Source organism: Tamandua tetradactyla, chromosome 1, assembly GCF_023851605.1.
Source record: "Tamandua tetradactyla isolate mTamTet1 chromosome 1, mTamTet1.pri, whole genome shotgun sequence".
Lineage (NCBI taxonomy): Eukaryota > Metazoa > Chordata > Mammalia > Pilosa > Myrmecophagidae > Tamandua > Tamandua tetradactyla.
The window spans coordinates 183,142,616-183,161,289 of NC_135327.1; the positions used below are offsets into that span (position 1 = coordinate 183,142,616).

Genomic DNA, 18,674 nt, shown 5'->3' on the forward strand with positions numbered 1-18,674 from the left:
GGCTTCCACCGTGGACTTCCATTCTCTTACATTACTTGCTCTGGGGGAAGCCAGCTGCCATGTTAAGCAACCCTATGGAGAGGCCCCCATGACAGTCTGCCGACAGCCACCTGAAGGAGCATGAAAGCAGACTTTCCAGCCCAGACAAGCCCTAAATAACTGCAGCCCCAGCTGATAGCTAGATTGTAACCTTATGAGAGACCCAGAGCTGAAGCCATCCAGCTAATCTGCATCCAGATTCCTGCCCCTTAGAACCAGTATGAGATTATTAGTGTTTTTATTGTTTCAAACCACTAAAGCATTTAAGAAATTTGTTATGCAGCAATAGATAACCAACACAGGTGATGAGATAGGAATGGCCAGGATGAGCCAAGATTGGGAACAAAGGACTGTAATGGAAGTGATAACAAGATGCAGGAGGCAAGCAAGAGGCCAAACCCAAATGGGTCAGCCATGGGAAAGGGTCAGGCAGGTTCTATGGGTCTAAGCACTTGTCCAGAGCACAAAGTGGGGGCAAGGCAGAGCTGACCACATTGATGAGCAAGTCACTGAGAAAGGTGGTGATCTTAGATAGGAACTAACACCTTTTGGCCTTGTTTTATACAGTTTCCAGTTGGACCCACATTGATCAAAGGCTAATGGATGAATTTGTCAAAATTTAGGCCAAGATAAGGACTTGGGGATTATAGTAACAAGATGCAATACGATTATAAATTATTTTCAAACACTCACAATATTCTTATATTACTTTGGTTGATGTTGCCTAAGATCTTTTGGCTATCTTCCAAGCTGGGAGCCTAGAATTGGGTTTCCCAGGTTTTTTTCCTGCATACTGGACAGATCACAGTGCAATTGAAGAATGAAACCATTGGCTGGGCTTATGAAGACATAACTACAAATCCAATTGACAGACAGTTTTGAATGTTAGATACATGCTAGATACAAAAGAACTTAGAATTATTCCTTGTACCTACTTATAAGCACCCAATACCCTCATGTACTAACCTTGGCTAGGCAGAGGTATGCAAACTCAATCGGTCAGAGAAATGGCCCTTCCACTCTTTACACAGTCTAGGTCTTCCATTTAAATTTACCTGTCATTGTTTCAAGTCCTGGAGCCTTGCTGACTCAGTGGTTAATTTGATCAATTGATTTGATCCCAGGAGATAATAGTTCTGTAAAATGGCATTTGCTTTTTCACAGGGATGTTAAGGTCCTCAGCTGATGGAAGTGAGCAAAGCACCTCCGCCTCATGGACAGGTTGGGTTCTAGGCAATTTTGCTGCTCGGCACATGTAACATGAGAGGTAGTACAATCTGCTGGCCAAGAGCACAGACTTCAGAGCCAGACACCCTGGGTTTGAATTTCAGCTCTGCCATTTATAAGCTGAGAGCCTCAGCTTTCTCACCTGCAAAATGGGATGGTAATAACAGCACTCCTCCACACAGGGTTGTGGAGAGGAATAATGAGTTAATATTATGATGTACTTAGAAGTGCTTCTGGCATGCAGAAAGCATTCTGTAACTATTTGCTATTAATATGCAGGATATCCAGGCGGGAGCAGCCTGGACTGTCCACTCTGGGCTCTAGGATCTTGTGTTTAATTTTCGGTTGGGGTTCACCCAAGTCAAATGGCTCTCTTTCACAAGAATGTCTAAAGAAAGGGTTCTTTAACTTAGGGCTTCATAAAAACAAAAGGATTAACTGCAGATGACTAAGCTCACATGATGGAAACAGAACTAGGTACAGTAAATAATGAATTTAGGTAGGATTATATTCCTACAAACAATACATTGTGTTCTCCTGCTCTTCATTTTGCAATTCTTCCTCATTAGGGAAATGGTGACAATTTCCATGTGACCAATGAAAATGTCTCTGAGCGCCTAGGAAAGTTTGGGTGGATTCCTGGAGGAGGCATATCTTGAGCAGAAACCTAAAAAATGGTCAGGACTTGCTGGATGAAGAAAAGGTGAATACAGCATGCAGAGAAGAGAACAGGGCAGGAGTGAGGTAAGTGAGGCACCTGGGGTACAAAATTTAAAGAGGCACTTATTCTCAGGACTGTGCAAAAGCACACTCACCTTACTCATGGCCTAGAAGAAGTGCAAGGGCAAAGGCCCAGATATGTAAGACAACTTGGCATAAATGGAAATGGACAAGTTGTACAAGATGGAGGAAGTCTAAAGATGAGAACGGGGACGACTTGCAGTGAGGCCACGAGTCAGGCTAGGACCAGATCATCAAAGACCATAGGTGCCAAATAGTTTAGTGTTTGATCTGGAAGTGACAGGGAGCTAACAAAGAGTTGCAAGTCAGGCAGCAACATGGTCACATTTGCATGTTGGCAAGATTTTTCTGGCACTGCTTCGGAACATGCTCTAGTGGATGAAGGGAGAAACTGGAGGCTGGAGGCCAGGTCAGGAATCTATTGCAAAAGTCCAAGAGATACTATGATGGTCTGAAGTAAGAGTGCCAGTTAGGAGTAAGAGTGAAGGGCTTAAAGAGACGTTATGAAAGCAGAATAGATAGTTCTGGTGATTGATTGCACATGAAGATTGAAGGAAAGTATCAAAGATGGCTCTGAATTTTCTAATTGGTGGCAACTTAGAAACCATGGAGAGTTATTTGGCAAGATAAGAAGTACATGGAAAGCATTAGCACAGCTTGTCCAAATCTTCTGTCCAAGCTAAGCCCCCCACTGATTTCCCCCAATTGTTTTTCTTACTTTAAACTCTCTAGGGGCTGGGATTCTCACTCATCTCTTGAAAGGAATATGTGCTCCACAAGTATTGTTGAACTGAATTGAGTGGCTTCCAGACCCCTTCCCATTCTGCTCATTTCCTTTCAAGTGGTCTTAGATATAGCAAATTCCTTTCAAATGACCGTGTACCTGTGATCAAACCAACACAGCAACGTGTCCAACCTCCCATTCTAGACATATAGGACACCAAGGCTTTTACCTGGCCTGTATGACTTGTTTTTTCTTTTTTCTTAGGGAATTTGTGGGTTTACTGAAAAATCATGCATAAATTACAGTGTTCCCACATATACCGCTCTATTATTAACACTTTGCATTGGTGTGGTACATTTGTTACAATTAATGAAAGCATATTTTAAAAATTTTACTATAAAATGTAGTCTGTCGTTTGACTTAGCATTTGACTCATTGTGTTGTGCAGTTCCATGCATTTTTTAAAAAAGGTTATTCTAGTACCATATATACAACTGAACATTTCCCTTTTTATCCAATCCAAATATATAATTCAGTGCAGTTCCTTATGTTCATAATGATGTGCTACCATAGCCACTATCCACTACCAGAACTTTTCTATCATCCTAAATAGAAACTCTGTATATTTTAAGCCTTAACTCCCTACTCCTTAGCCCTACCCCATACCCTGGTAACCTACACTCTAGGTTCTGACTCTATGAATTTGCTTATTCTAATTATTTCATATCTGTGAGATTATATAATATTTGCACTTTTGCGTCTGGCTTATTTCATTCAGTATTATGTTCTCAAGGTTCATCCATGCTGTCATATGCATCAGGACTTCATTTCTTTATATGGTTGAATAATATTCCATTGTAAGTGTATACCTCATTTTGTTGATACATTCATTGGTGTATGGACACTGGTTGGTTCTGTCTTTTGGCAATTGAGAATAGTGCTGCTATAAACATTAGTGTCCAAATATCTATACAAATCCTGCTTTCAATTCTTCTGTGTATATACCTAGTAGCAGGATTGCTGGGTCATGTGGTAATTCTAGATTTAGTTTCCTGAGGCACTGCCAAACTGTCTTCCTCAGCAGCTGCACCATTTTACATTCCCACCTGCAATGAGTTAGTGTTCCTATTTCTCCACATCCTTTCTAACACTTGTAATTTTTTTTTTGATAGTGGCTATTCTGGTGAGTGTAAAATGATATCTCATTGTGGTTTTCATTTGCATTTCCCTAATAGTGCTGTTGAACATCTTTTCATGTGCTTCTTTAGCCATTTGTATATCCTCTTTGGAGAAACGTTTATTCAGGTCTTTTGCCCATTTTTAAATTGGGTTGTTCAGTTTTTGGTGTTGAGTTGTAGGATTTCTTTATATATTCTGGTTATTAAATTCTTTACAGATATGTGCTTTCCAAATATTTTCCCCTATTGAGTAGGCTATCTTTTCCCTTTTGTGACAAAGTCCTTTGACGTGCAGAAGTTTTTAATTTTAAGGAAGTCCCATTTATCTATTTTTTTCTTTCATTGCCTGTGCTTTGGGTGTAAAGTCCAAGAAACCAATGCCTAACAGAAGATCCTGAAGATGCTTCCTTACATTTTCTACTGGGAGATTTATAGTTCTGGATCTTATATTTACATCTTTGATCTGTTTTGAGTTAAGTTTTCTATATGGTGCAAGGTAAGGGTCCTCTTTCATTCTTTTGCATATGGATATCCAGTTCTCCCAGCACCATTTGTTGAAGCGACTATTTTTTCCCAGTTGAGTGGACTTGACAGTCTTGTCAAAAATCAACTGGCCATAGGTGTGAGGGTCTGTTTCTGAGCTCTCAATTTGATTCCATAGGTTGATATATCTATACTTGTACCACTATCGCGCTGTTTTGACCGCTGTAGGTTTGTATTATGCTTTACATTGGCTTTTAAGTCAAATTGGCACGTAAAGTCAGGAAATGTGAGTCCTCCAATTTCATTCTTCTTTTTCAAGATGCTTTTGTCTATTTGAAACCCTTATAAGCCAAATAAATTTAATAATTGACTTTTCCATTTCTGCAAAGTAGGCTGTTGGAATTTTGATTGGGATTGCATTGAATCTGTAAATTTTGGGGGTTAGAATTGACATATTCATGATATTTAGCCTTATAATCCATGAACACAGAATGTATTCCATTTATTTAGGACTTTGATTTCTTTTAGCAATGTTTTGTAGTTTTCTGTATATAAGTCTTTTGTATCCTTGGTGAAATTTATTCCTAGATATTTGGTCTTTTAGCTGCTACTGTAAATAGAATTTTTTTTTTAATTTTCTCTTCAGCTTGCTTGTTACTTGTGTATAGAAATACAACTGATTTTTGTGTGTTGATCTTGTACTTTCACCACTTTGCTAAATTCATTTGTTTTTTTAATTTCTTTTACTTGCCTAATTGCTCGGCTAGAATTTCAAGTTGAGTGACAGTGGTGACAACGGGCACCCCTGTTTTATTACAGATCCTAGAGGGGAGGCTTTCAGTCATTCACCATTGAGTATGATTTTAATTGTGGATTTTTCATGTATGCCTTTTATCATGCTGAGGTCATTCCCTTCTTATCCTACTTTTCTAGTATTTTTATCAAGAAAAGATGCTGAATTTTGTCAAATGTCTTTTCTGCATCAATTGAGATGATGATGTAGTTGTTTTCCTTTATTTTGTGTGTGTGATACACTACATTAGTTGATTTTCTTATGTTGAATCACCTTTATATACCTCAGATAAATCCCACTTAATCATGGTGTATGATCCTTTTGATGCGCTGTTGGATTCGATTTGTAGGTATTTTGTTTGCAATTTTTGCATCTAAATTCATTAGAGATATTGGCGTGTAATTTTCTTTTCTTGTGGCATCTTTATCTGGCTTTGATTTGAGGGTGATGTTGGGAGCATTTGAGCAGGATTATTTTAATTCTTCTTGGGATGGTTGATAAAAAGTCCCCCATGAAGCCATTGGGTCCTGGGCTTTATTTTCTTTTGGAGGTTTTTGATTACTGATTCAATATCTTTACTTGCTATTTGTTGAGATTTTATATTTCTTTTTGAGTCAGTGAAGGTAGTTTGTGTGTTTCTAGGAATTTGTCCATTTCATTTAGATTATCTAATGTGCTGGCATACAGTTGTTCATAGTATCCTCTCATAGTCCTTTTTGTTTCAGTGGGGTCAGTAGTAATATCCTGCTTTTCACTTCTGAAATAACTTTTCCTCTTTGTTTTTTTCTTCATCAGTGTAGCTAAAGGTTTGTCAATTTTATTGCTCTTTTTAAAGAACCAAATTTTGGGTTGTTTTCTCTGTTGCTTTTTTTAAAACATTTTTTTTAATTGTGAAATATAACATATATACAAAAAGGCAATGATTTTCAAAGTATATTGTAACAAGTAGTTATAGAACAGATTTCAGAGTTTGGTATGAGTTACTGTTCCACAGTTCTAGGTTTTCCCTTCTAATTGTTCCAAGACACTGGAGACTAAAAGAAATATCTATATAATGATTCAGGAGTCATACTCATTTGTTAAATCCTATCTTCTCTGTTATAACTCCTCCTTCTCCTTTGATCCTTCTCCCAATCTTTAGGGGTATTTGGGCTATGCCCATTCTAACTTTTTATGTTGGACAGCGTGTTGAATATATGAGATAGGGGGATGGAACTAGTTGATGTTCTTGGAGAGGCTGTCCCTCCTGGGTTTCAGGATTTATCTGGCCTAAGAACCCATCTGGAGGTGGTAGGTTTCTGGAAAGTAACCTCATACATGAAACTTTTGTAGAATCTCAGTGAAAACCCTAAGGGTTGATAGGATGGTTTTGGTTGGGGGTTGACACACCATGGTAAATAGCAATATTTAGCTGAAACTTGCATAAAAGTAACTTCTGGAATAGCCTCTTGACTCTGATTTGAACTCTCAGCCACTGATACCTTCTTTTGTTACATTCTTTTCCCCCTTTTGGTCAGGAAGGCATTATCAATCCCACGGTACAGGGCCAGGCTCATCCATGGGAGTCATGTCTAGGTTGCCAGGGACACTCTCACCCGTGGATGTCATGTCCCACCTAAGGGGAAGGGTAATGATCTTTCTTGCAGAATTGGTCTTAGAGAGAGAGAGGCCATATCTGAGCAACAAAAGAGGTCTTCTGGAAGTAACTCTTAGGCATAATTATAGGTAAGTTTAGTTTTATTGCTTTTTTTTCAGCTCTATTACTTTTTAATTCTCTATTTTATTTATCTCTGCTTAATCTTTGTTATTTCCTTCCTTCCACTCACTTTGGGTTTAATTTGCTTTTTTTTCCCTACCTCTTCCAGTTTTTAGGTTTTTCTCTGATTTGAAATCTTTCTTCTTTTTTTACTTTTTTTTTTTATTATAAACAACAAACATACAAACATTCTTGACATGGTTACAATATCTTTCTTCTTTTTTAATGTAAACATTGAGAATTAGAAATTTCCCTCTCAGCACTGTCTTTGCTGCATCCCATAAGTTTTGGTGTGTTCTATTGTCACTTCCAATTGCCTCAAGATATTTCCTAATTTCCCGTGTAATTTCTTTAACCCATTTGTTGTTTAAGATTACATTGTCTAATTTCCACATATTTGTGTATTTTCCATTTCTTTCCCTGTTATTGGTTTCTAGCTTCACTCCTTTGTGGTCAGAGAAGGTATGTTGTCTGATTTCAATATTTTTTAATTTATTGAGATTTGTTTTCTAATCCAGGATATGGTCTATCTTGGAGAATGTTCCAAGCGCACACAAGAAAAATGTGTATTCACTTGCTATTAGGTGAAGTGTTCTATATATTTCTATTAGGTCTAGTTGATACAGAATATTGTTTAAGACTTGTATTTCTTTATTGATCTCTGTCTAGATGTTCTATCCATTATTGAAAGTGGTGTATTAAAGCTTCCTACTATTCATGTGGTACCATCAATTTCTCCCATCAAATCTGTTAGTATTTGCTTCATATATCTGGGGGCTTTTCTGTTATGTGCATATAGATTTATAATTATGTCTTTTGGTAAAATTGACCCTTTATCAGTCTATAATGTCTATCTTTGTCCTTCTTAAAAATTTTAACTTAAAATCTATTTTATCTGATATTAGTATAATATTCTAGCTCTCCTTTGGTTACTGCTTGCATGGTATATTTTTTCCCATCCTTTCACTTTCAACCTATTTATGTCATTTAATGTAATATGAGTCCCTTGCAAACAGCATATAGTTGGGTCATGCTACCTGCACCCCACCCCTGTTCTGCCAGTCTCTGCCTTTTGACTGGAGAGTTGAATCCACTTACATTTAAAGTCACTACTGGTAATGCAAGACTTTCTTTTGCCATTTTGCTACTTAGTCTTTGTTAGTTTATATCTCTTTTGTCACTCGATTCTTCTATTAATGCATACTTTCATGTTTATTTCATTTTTTATTGTACCCTATTTAGTCTCTTCTTATTTCTTTCTGGATATTATTTTTCATTTATTTTCCTTAAGGTTACTGTGCAGTTAAAATTTAATATCCTAAATATATAACACTCATATTTGATTTGTTAACAACTTCAACAGTGTACAGATATACTTCTTATCTCCATGTTTTTGATGAGAAATTGTCACTTAATGTAATTGAGATTCCCTTGTACATAACACGTTGTTTTTCTCTTGCAGCTTTCAGAACTCTTTCTTTGTTCTTGTATTCAACAGCTTGGTCAGTATGTGACAGTATTTTTCTCCAAGTTTATCCTATGTAGTGGTTTTCTGGGCTTCTTGAATGTATATGCATGCCTTTTTCTAAAATTGGGAAGTTTTCTGTCATTATTTCTTTTAACATTGCAGAGGCAATATTAAAGGTGCACACCTTTCTCTCTTTCTTCTTCTACAGATGTAACGTGAATATATATGCCTGATGGTGTCCCAGAGGCCTCACAGGCTATTTTCACTTTTAATAATAGGTTTTTCTTTCTGCTCTTCGACATGATTCATTTCAATTGTCTTGTCTTCAAGTTCAGTGATATTTTCTTCTGCCTGCTCCAAACTGCTGTTGGAAACCTGGGAATTTTTCATTCGGTTATTGTAGTGTTCAACTCCAGTAGTTCTGTTTGGTTCCTTTTTGAAATTTCTTTCTCTTTATCGAGATTCTCTCATTGGTCATTCATTGCTTTCCTGATATCCTTTACTTCTTTCTCTGCATTTTCCTTCATCTCTTTGAGTATACTGAAGATCATTTTTAAAAATGTGTTTGTTTGATATGTCCACAGTCTGGTCTTCTTTGTTGGTGTTTGCTGGATTTTCGTCCTCTTTTTTTTGAATTGGCCATCCTATCAAGCAGGTTAGCCCAAGGCAAATGCAGAATACAGGGCCATCCTTGTCTTTTCTGGGTCTATTTCTTGTCTTGGGCCTGTGTTTGCTAGTAATTTTAGAAGTTCCCATGTTTATAGGATTTTGAAACCTCCCTCTACTTCCCAGGAAACAGATCCATTCTCTCTTCCAGGTCTTCTGCTGCAAGACTTAAAGCAGGTAAGCTTCTGTCCCAGGTTGTGTCCACCTCAATTGTTTCTTACACTACTTTTATTGTCTCAAGCTGTTTTTGCCTGGAGAGCAAATTTGGGGGCGGAGGCACACCTAATAGAAGTTGCTCAAGCAATCTTTCACAGCCAGACCAAGGCCAGGGACCCACAAAGGGTCGACCAGACCAGCTCCAGACTGCCCTGGTGATGGAAAGAGGGGGCGGCCAGGAAGGGGTCAGGAAGGGTGCTTCTTCCATGGTTCCCCAAAGCTGCAATTTCATAACTCAGCCCTTGCCCAGCCAATGCTGCCTTTCAACTGTCCTCTGCAGCTCTGAGGAAGGACATCGTCCTTATGTTTCCTCCACTGACTTTATCTCCATGGATTGGAACAGTGGATTGCCTCAGAGCCAAGCCCCAAGTGATCTGTAGTAGCTAATCAAAAGCAGTGATCAGCAATCAGCCTCTGCTCCCCCATGCCACTACTCCTTCCCTCACCCTGCCCTCTGTTATTAGGGAAGTGGATTTCATGTCCTTCTCTGGCACAAACAAACTACGCCAGAAGCTGGGTCCCTCCACTACCTCCAAGAGAAAGGGGGATAGGTGTCAGTTACTGCTAGGCAGAGGGAGTGGTTTACTTTCATTTACAATACTTTACCAGCTTCTTCCTCCCGCTCTTCCCTGGATGCTGTACAGAGATCTTCTGAACTCTGGAGTTTTGAAATAAGTGGTTCAGACAGTTCCTTTCTGTTTAATAGTTGTTCTAGTGGAAAGACTGATTCCTGAAGTCCCTACTCCACTATCACCCCCCTTATGGGGAATCTTGAGTTGGGGCCTTCAGTGTGAATGGATGGCAAGCAATGGGCAGGGCTGGCCTGCGGTGCTGGGAATTGAGGGCAGGGTCAAGGTAGAGGTAAAGGAGTGTGAGGTCCCATTAGGAGGCTGGGGAAGTTTTGACTGCCTGGTGAATAGAGACTTAGGAGAGACAATTTGGGATCAGAAAGTCACCAGGAGGGTAGACTAGGGGAGGCAGAGTTCTGCGGTATAGCCCAGAAGGGCTGAGGCAGCTGTGTTGGGAAGGAGGTAGTTCATTGGTGTCCCAGGAGCCAAAGTGGAGGAAGAAGGAAGGTGCCAAGGCTGCAGGGTAATGTTTCAAGGGGCCTGCTGCTACTAACTTCCTTCAGCCCAGGCAAGTCTCCAGTTCCTTTTTTTATTAAATTCAGTGAAGCCATGTCTCACCTTTCCTTTCCTTTACAATCTCGGGAAATACTTGCTCTGCGTGTGTTTCCCTGCATTTTCATAAAAAATAAAGCGAATCAAAAACCAGCCTGAGCTCTTTGAAACATTAATTAAAGGCACTGCAAGTTTTCCTTATTTAACGGAGGGTTGCTGCCTCATTTGGGATTATTAGCAAAGCAAGAGAGCCTTTGTTGTGCTTGGCAAAGTGATTAATTCAGACTCGAGGTGAATTTTGGCTTTTTCAACATCTTTTGATGTGCTAAGATTCCCCAGTGAGGACAAACATCATCAATTACTTAAACAAACCATTACCTTGAGAGCACAATTATCAGTGAGGCCAGGTCTACTAATTGGCAGATGGAGAAGTAGAAACAAACTTCTGAGGTCTGGCCTAGACCCTTACCTCTCCTAGGGAGAACAGGAGTCTTCTGAAATGTTTTGTGGCCATGTGTCTGCCGTTCTTGGGTGATCTCGCCATTTTTCTGCCTCTGCTAAATGTATTTTGGGTGACTTTCATCTCTAGAACCCAGAACCCACCTGTGGCCCTATAGACTTTACATTCATGTGGGACAGGTCCACAGAATGCAGCTGCAGGAGAGATAAGTCCACAGAAGGAAAGGAAGTTGGAAGAAATTATTTCTCTTATTTTTTTCTCTCTCTAGAACCAAATTCCCCAGCTCCTGGAGGTAGCAGGATGGGACAGGGGCTGTTCTTGACTCCTGTAGGATGCAAAGTCTGTAGTGCCATGTCTGGGCTTTTAATTTCTTGATGTACAAGGAATTTATGACCCAGATATAAGAAAAGTCACCTTTTTTCCATTTCTGAAACAAACAGAAAAAGTATTAAGCCACTACCCTTTGCTTTATTTTGTTTTGGTTAAATTTTTTTTTTCTCTCGCTCCAAGAAGAAAGTTTCTTGGGGGAAAGTTTTTTTTTTTTTGCTGCATCTGTATATCATTGCTTTTCTGTTGGGGTTGGGGGTGGGGGAACTCTGTCTAATTAAATCAACAAAATAATCAATACCCAGAAGTGAAACAAATGCAGAAATGTTTTGTAAATACCGGTCACTTAATAACTGGTTTTAGGACATAATCCAATTGCTTTGTTCTATTTTTAAAATAGAAAAAATAGATTGCACATGTATTCATATTATGATGGTACTCTTTGCCTTCCTCACCCCTACTCTTTAATTCTTACAGAGACAAAAGGGCAAGACACTCTCCCAGGACCCTTCCTTCAAGGGGCAGAGGATTTAGGAACAGAAGCTAAAGTCAGATTAGCCCTGGGCTTTACTCCCCCTAGACCCTTATCTTCTTAAACTGCCAACTCCAACTATGGTGCTACTTGCTGCCATTGGTCCTAGAAGATATTGGCTTCTTCCTTCTTAAAGGGTTTTTTGTGGGGGTGGGGGTGGGGTGGGATAGACGTTTTAGAGCACATCTGAGAAAATAGAACACACTTAGTTCTCAGCTTTCTATAGTGGTTTCCTCACATTCAACCCCCCAGTGCTACTCTCTTCTCCAGTGCTACTCTCTTCTCCAGTGCTACTCCCTTCTCCAGTGCTACTCTCTTCTCCAGTGCTACTCTCTTCTCCAGTGCTACTCTCTACTCTCTTTTAAAATGTGGGTTGCTTGGCCCATGCTTCAGAGCCACGTCTTCCCAAGGGTAGTCCATGTCCAAATTGTGGCAGGAGAGATCATTTTAGGGAGTAATAGACGTTAAGAAATTTTAATGGTAAAGTGTTATTTTCACCATTCGTTTGTACTTACGGAAGTGCTACTGGTTTTCTTTCATGGTCATAACATAAACTTTGCTCATAAAAGAAACGTATTTAAGTTATTTGAAAGTAATAGCAAAGTAAATAATAGTAAAGGTGATTTGCAGGTGTGGCAAAAATTGTGATGTATTATACAAATGATTGAATTTGGGGGATTAAGGTTTTAATACTAATTGAGATTTATTGACTCAATTGACTCTACTGCCCAGAAGAGTTGGGATTAAAAAAAGGGAAAAGTTGGTTAATTCTCTGCACTACAAAGAGCATCCACTGGAGGACTTATTTTTTTAAATTGTAGTATTTTCTTTAAAATACTTATCTGCTTGGCTGTTTAGATAAGATTATTGGGCCACAAAGGCCCGTTTCCTTTGCCTGAGGCAGACACTGCTTGTTCTGTATACTCTAGGCTTGCCTTCTTCCCACCCTACAGCAGCTATTTCAGCTAGTTCTCTCTGAACAGGAAGCCCCCAAACCTCAGTCACCACCTGCTCTAGTTTGCTAGCTGCCGGAATGCAATATACCAGAAACGGAATGACTTTTAAAAAGGGAAATTTAATAAGTTGCAAGTTTACAGTTCTAAGGCTGAGATAATGTCCCAATTAAAACAAGTCTACAGAAATGTCCAATCACAGGCATCCAGGGAAAGACACCTTGATTCAAGAAGGTTGATGAAGTTCAGGGTTTCTTTCTCAAGTAGAAAGGGCACATGGCAAACACAGTCAGAGTTTCTCTCTCATCTGGAAAGGCACCTGGTGAACATGGTCAGGTTTCTTCTCTCTCATCTGGAAAGGCATATGGCGAACACGGTGCTATCTGCTAGCTTCTTCTCCTGGCTTCCTGTTTCATGAAGCTCCCTGGGAGGCATTTACCTTCTTCATCTCCAAAGGACTCTTTGGACTCTGGTGGACTCTGCTTCTTGTGGCTGCATTGTTCTCTGCTCTCTCAGAATCTCCTTCTTTCTCCAAAATGTTTCCTCTTTTATAGGACTCCAGTAAACCAATCAAGACCCACCCAAATGGGTGGAGACATATCATCACCTAATCCAGTTTAACAACCAGTCTTAATTAAATCACATCTCCAGGGAGATGATCTGATTACAATTTCAAACATATAGTATTGAATAGGGACTATTCTACCTTTATGAAATGGGATTTTGATTAAAACATGATTTTTCTAGGGTCCATACATCTTTTCAAACTAGCACATTCCACCCCAGGCATTTCTGCTTTTCAGTCATTATCCAAAACAAAATCAACATCTATATATAATATAAATTGGTATGATAGGCTGAATAGTACCCAGAGATGTCCTCCTCTTAATCTCCAGAACCTGTGAATGTTACTTTATATGGCAAAAGGGGTTTTGCAGATGTGATTAAGAATTTTAGGATGAGAAGAGTATCCTGGATTATCTGGGTGGCCCCTAAATGTAATGACAAGTGTCCTTATAAGAGGGATACAGGAAGAGTCAGACAGAGGGGTAATGTGATGACTAAAGGCAGAGATTTGAATGATGTGGTCATGGGCCAAAAGGATGTATGCAGCCTCTAGAAGCTGGAAAAGGCAAGGAACAGATTCTCCCCCTATGCCTCCAGAAGGAATCAGTCCTGATGGCATCTGTACTTTAAAACCAGTGAGGCTGATTTTGGATATCTGACCTCCAGAACTGAAAGATAATAAATCTGTGTTGTCTTAAGTAATCAAGTTTGTGGTCATTTGTTATGGCAGCAATAGGGATAAAGTGGTGGAAGATTAGTTTACATAAAAAAATTCCTTCATTTTCTCATAGGATTCACCATATTGATCTTTTATTTAAGGTACTCCTCCTAGACCCTTATCTTCTTAAACTGCCGACTCCAACTATGGTGCTACTTGCTGCCATTGGTCCTAGAAGATATTGGTTTCTTCTTTCTTAAAGGTTTTTTTTGGGGTGGGGGTGGGATAGACATTTTAGAGGTATCTGAGAAAATAGAACACATTTAGTTCTCAGCTTTCTATAGCGGTTTCCTCACATTCAATCCCCCAGTGCTACTGTCTTCTCCAGTGCTACTCTCTATTCTCTTTTAAAATGTGGGTTGCTTGGCCCATGCTTCAGAGCTACATCTTCCCAAGGGAAGATTAAATTAAATTAAATTAAATTAAATTCTAATTATGGATTTAAATTAATTCTAATTATGGACATAACTTATTATTTTTGTGTGTGTACTTTACTTTATTGTGCTTTGTAGATATTGAACTTTTCTTTTTCCTACAAATTTAAGGTTGTGGCAACCATGCTTTGAGCAACCATGTTTTTCCAACAGGATGTGCTTACTTCATGTCTCTGTGTCATGTTTTGGTCATTCTCACGATATTTCAATGTTTTCATTGTTATTTTATCTGTTATGGTGATCTGTGATCAGTTTTCTCCAGTGTTACCATTGTAATTGTTTTGGGGCACCACCAATCACACCCGTATAAAGCAGCGAACTTAATCAATAAATGCTTGTCTTCTGACTGCCCTGCTGACTGGCTGTTCTCTCCTCTCTTGTTCTCTTGGGGTCTTCCTATTCCTTGTTACACCACAATATTGAAATTAGGCCAACTAACAACTCTACAATGCCCTCTAAGTGTTCAAGAGAAGGGAAGAGTTGCATATCTCTTATTTTTAATCAAAAGCCAGCAATGATTAAGCATAGTCAAGGAAGGCATGTCAAAAGCCAAGGTAGGCCAAAAGCTAGGCCTCTTGCACCAAACAGCCAAGTTATGAATGCAAAAGGAAAGTTCTCAAAGTAAATGAAAAATGCTACTCCAGTGAACACATGAATAATAAGAAAGTGGAGAAAGTTTTAGTGGTTTGGATAGAAGATCAAACCAGTCACAACATTCCGTTAAGCCAAATCCTAATCCAGAGCAAACCCCTAATTCTCTGAGAGAGGTGAGGAAACTGAGAGAGGTTTGAAGTTATCAGAGGTTGGTCATGACATCTAAGGTAAGAAGCTGTCTCTAACATAAAAGTGCAAGGTAAAGCAGCAAGTACTGATGTAGAGGCTGCAGCAAGTTATGCAGAAAGTCTTGCCAAAATAACTGATGAAGGTGGCTCCACTAAACAACAGATTTTCATTGTAGATTAAACAGTCTTCTGTTGGAAGAAGATGACCTCTAGGACTCTTATAACTGGAGAGGAGAAGTCAATGCCTGGCTTCAAAGCTTCAAAGGATCAAGCCAACTCTCTTGTTAGGGGCTGACACAGCTGGTGACTTTAAGTTGAAGCCAATGCTCTTTACCATCCTGAAAATCGGGCCTTTAAAAATTATGCAAAATCTACACTGCCTCTGCTGTATAAATGGAACAACAAACCTGGATGACAGCACATCTGTTTACTGAATATTTTAAGCCCACTATTGACAACTACTGCTCAGAACAGAGATTCCATTCAAAATATGACTGCTCATTGATGGAGATGTACAACAAGATTCATGATGTTTTTTTGCCTGCTAACACAACATCCATTCTGTAGCCTATGGATCAAGGAGTAATTTTGACTTTCAAGTCTTGAAGTCTTGAAGAAATGCACTTTCATAAGGCTATAGCTGCCACAGATATGATTCCTCCAATGGATCTGGGGAAAGTAAATTGAAAACGTTCAGGAAAGGATTCACAATTATAGATACCATTAAGAACATTAATGATTCATGTGAGAAGGTCAAAATAGCAATGATAAACAGGAGTTTGGAAGAAGCTGGTTCCAACACTCATGGATGACTTTGAGGTGTTCAAAGCTTCAGTGGAGGAAGAAACTTGCAGGTGTGGTAGAAATAGCAAGAACACTAGAATTAGAAGTGGAGTCTTCATGTTCATGAATTTATTCAACCATTCCTTTGTGACTTGTGGTTTTAATGTCTTGTCTAAAAAATCCTTTCCCACCACAAAATCATGAAAATATTTTCCTGAATGTCTTTCTAGTTGTACTTTTCTCAGAATGTTCTTTAATCTGTCTTACAGATGGAACTTTAATACTTGATTGTATTATTTTCCATGTGAAGAGGCAATTTTCCCAATACCGTTTATTAAGCAGTCCATCATTTCCCCATGAATTTATAATGCTGCCTCTATCACATACCTTCATCACAAAGGTGCTTGGGTGTACATATTCTAGTTTATTTGTCTGGCTTATGCCAATAATAACTATATAATACTCTTTAATATCTAGTCCTCCTCCTCTTGTTTATCTTTTTCAGATTTATCTTGTTAATTCTTAGAGTTTTGTTTTCTCATATTAATTTTGGAATTGATTAGAATAGTTTGATGAAAAGTCCTATTATGATTCTTATTGGAATTGTATTGAAATTATAAATTAATTTAGGGAGAAATGAACATTATTAAAATATTGAGTCTTCTTATCTATGAACATGCTGTATCTCTCCACTGATCTGGGTTTTTCTGTCCTGTCAATAACATTTTATAATTTTGTGCATAATAGTCTTGCCCAGAAGAGGACTTTATTTTTGCATGGGCAGGCACTGGGAAATGAACCTAGGTCTCCAGCATGGGAGGCAAGAACTCTGCCACTGAGCCACCATTGCCCAGAAGAGGATTTTTTACTATTTATATTAATTGATTACCGGTAATTGATCACGTAGAGGAACACCATTTTTTATTTTTAAAAAATTTTTATTGGTAATATTATATATTCACATACCATGTAATCATCCAAAGTGTACAATCAATGGTTCACATCATCATATACCTGCACATTTATTGCAGTTGACTTTTTTCCTTGTTTGTGAAAAATGACATATAATCAAAACCATTTGTTTTTTATGTCAATCTTGTAACCAACAATCCTTCTAAACTTTCTTATTAGTTCTAATGGTTGGAATGCAGAGTCTCTTTTATTTCCTATATTAAAAATTGTATTTTCTATAATAATTTCTGTTTGGTCTTTTTTTTATAATCCTTTAGTCTCAATTTTCTTTACCTTCTCTTAACTTCTCATTGAACTCTAATAAAATGTTAAAGAAAGAAATTCCTAAAAAAGTATTTGCAAAGTCCCCTTGGGGGACTGGGGAGAAAGGAGGAAATATTCAATTTCCTCATCTTGGGAATTTCTGATATTCTCACAAGCAGTAGGAACAAACAATTCAATAAGGCTGAACCCTCAATTTTGGGGTTCACACCCTATGAAGTTTATTCCTGCAGATGAGAGACTAAGCCTACTGATAATTATGCCTAAGAGTCACCCCCCAGAGAGACTCTTTTGTTGCTTTCAGATGTGGCCTTTCTGTCTAAGCCGTCTTAGCAGGTGAACTCACTGCCCTCCTCCATACATGGAACATGACTCCCGGGGTTGTAAATCTCCCTGGCAATGTGGGGCCTGATTCCCAGGTATGAGCTGGGACCTGGCATCGTGGGAATGAGAAAGCCTTCTTGACTAAAAGGGTGAAGAGAGAAATGAGACAAAATAAAATCTCAGTGGCTGAGAGATTTCAAACAGAGTTGGGAGATTATCCTGGAGGCTATTCTTATGCATTATATAGATATCCCTAAAAGTTTATGGTGTGTTGGAGTGGCTAGAGGAAAGCTCTGAAACTGTTGAACTGTGTTCCAGTAGCCTTGATTCTTGAAGAGGACTGTATAACTATATAGCTTTTACAATGTGACTGTTGTGACTGTGAAAACCTGTGTCTGATGCTCCTTTTATCCAGGGTGTGGACAGATAAGTAAAGAAGAATATGGATAATAAATAAAGAAAGAAAGAAAGGGGGGACAACGGGTCAAATAAATTAAGTAGATGAAAATGCTAGTGGTCAACGAGAGGGAGGGGTAAGGAATATGTTATGTATGAATTTTTTCTCTTTATTTCTTTTTCCGAAGTGATGCAAATGTTCTAAAAATGATCATGGTGATGAATACACAGCTATATGATGATATTGTGGGCCCTTGATTATATACCATGTATGATATGTCTGTGTGTGAAAATTTATCAATAAAAAATATAAAAAAGAATAAATAAATCATAGAGGGAGATAAAGGGTAAAAATTGGGTGGATAGGAGTAGTGTGTGGGTCAATGAAAGGGAGGAGTAAGAGGTATGGGATGTATGAGTTCTTTTTTTTTCTTTTTCTGGAGTGATGCAAATGTTCTAAAAATGATCATAGTGAAGAATACACAACTATGTGATGATATTGTGAGCCATTGATTATATAATATGGTTGGACTGTACTTCTGTGGATGTTTCTTAAAAAATATATATATATATATATATATATATATATACACAAAAGTTATTTCTGAGTCTATGGGAAAGCAGGACAGGTAGGTTGCCTGGTCTGAACTTCATCTGTTCCCAAGTCATCACGGTTTTTTGTTTTTTGTTTTTTCTAAGAGAAGGGTTGTTTGTCAGATGAATCTATCACCATTTCAAAGACATTAACAGTCT

General features: G+C 38.4%; 1 protein-coding gene across 2 annotated transcripts in view; it reads left to right on the forward strand.

The window, feature by feature from the left end:
- TBXAS1 (thromboxane A synthase 1) overlaps positions 1-18,674 on the forward strand; it is a 189,946-nt gene that overhangs the window by 13,945 nt on the left and 157,327 nt on the right. The window contains exon 1 of one of the 2 annotated variants that reach the window (XM_077147279.1): positions 1,798-2,010. The exons of the other annotated variant lie outside the window; for it this stretch is intronic. The gene's annotated coding sequence lies outside the window, so the exon portion shown is untranslated. Of the gene's footprint in view, positions 1-1,797; positions 2,011-18,674 lie in introns of those variants that run through there. 2 annotated transcript variants of the gene reach the window in all.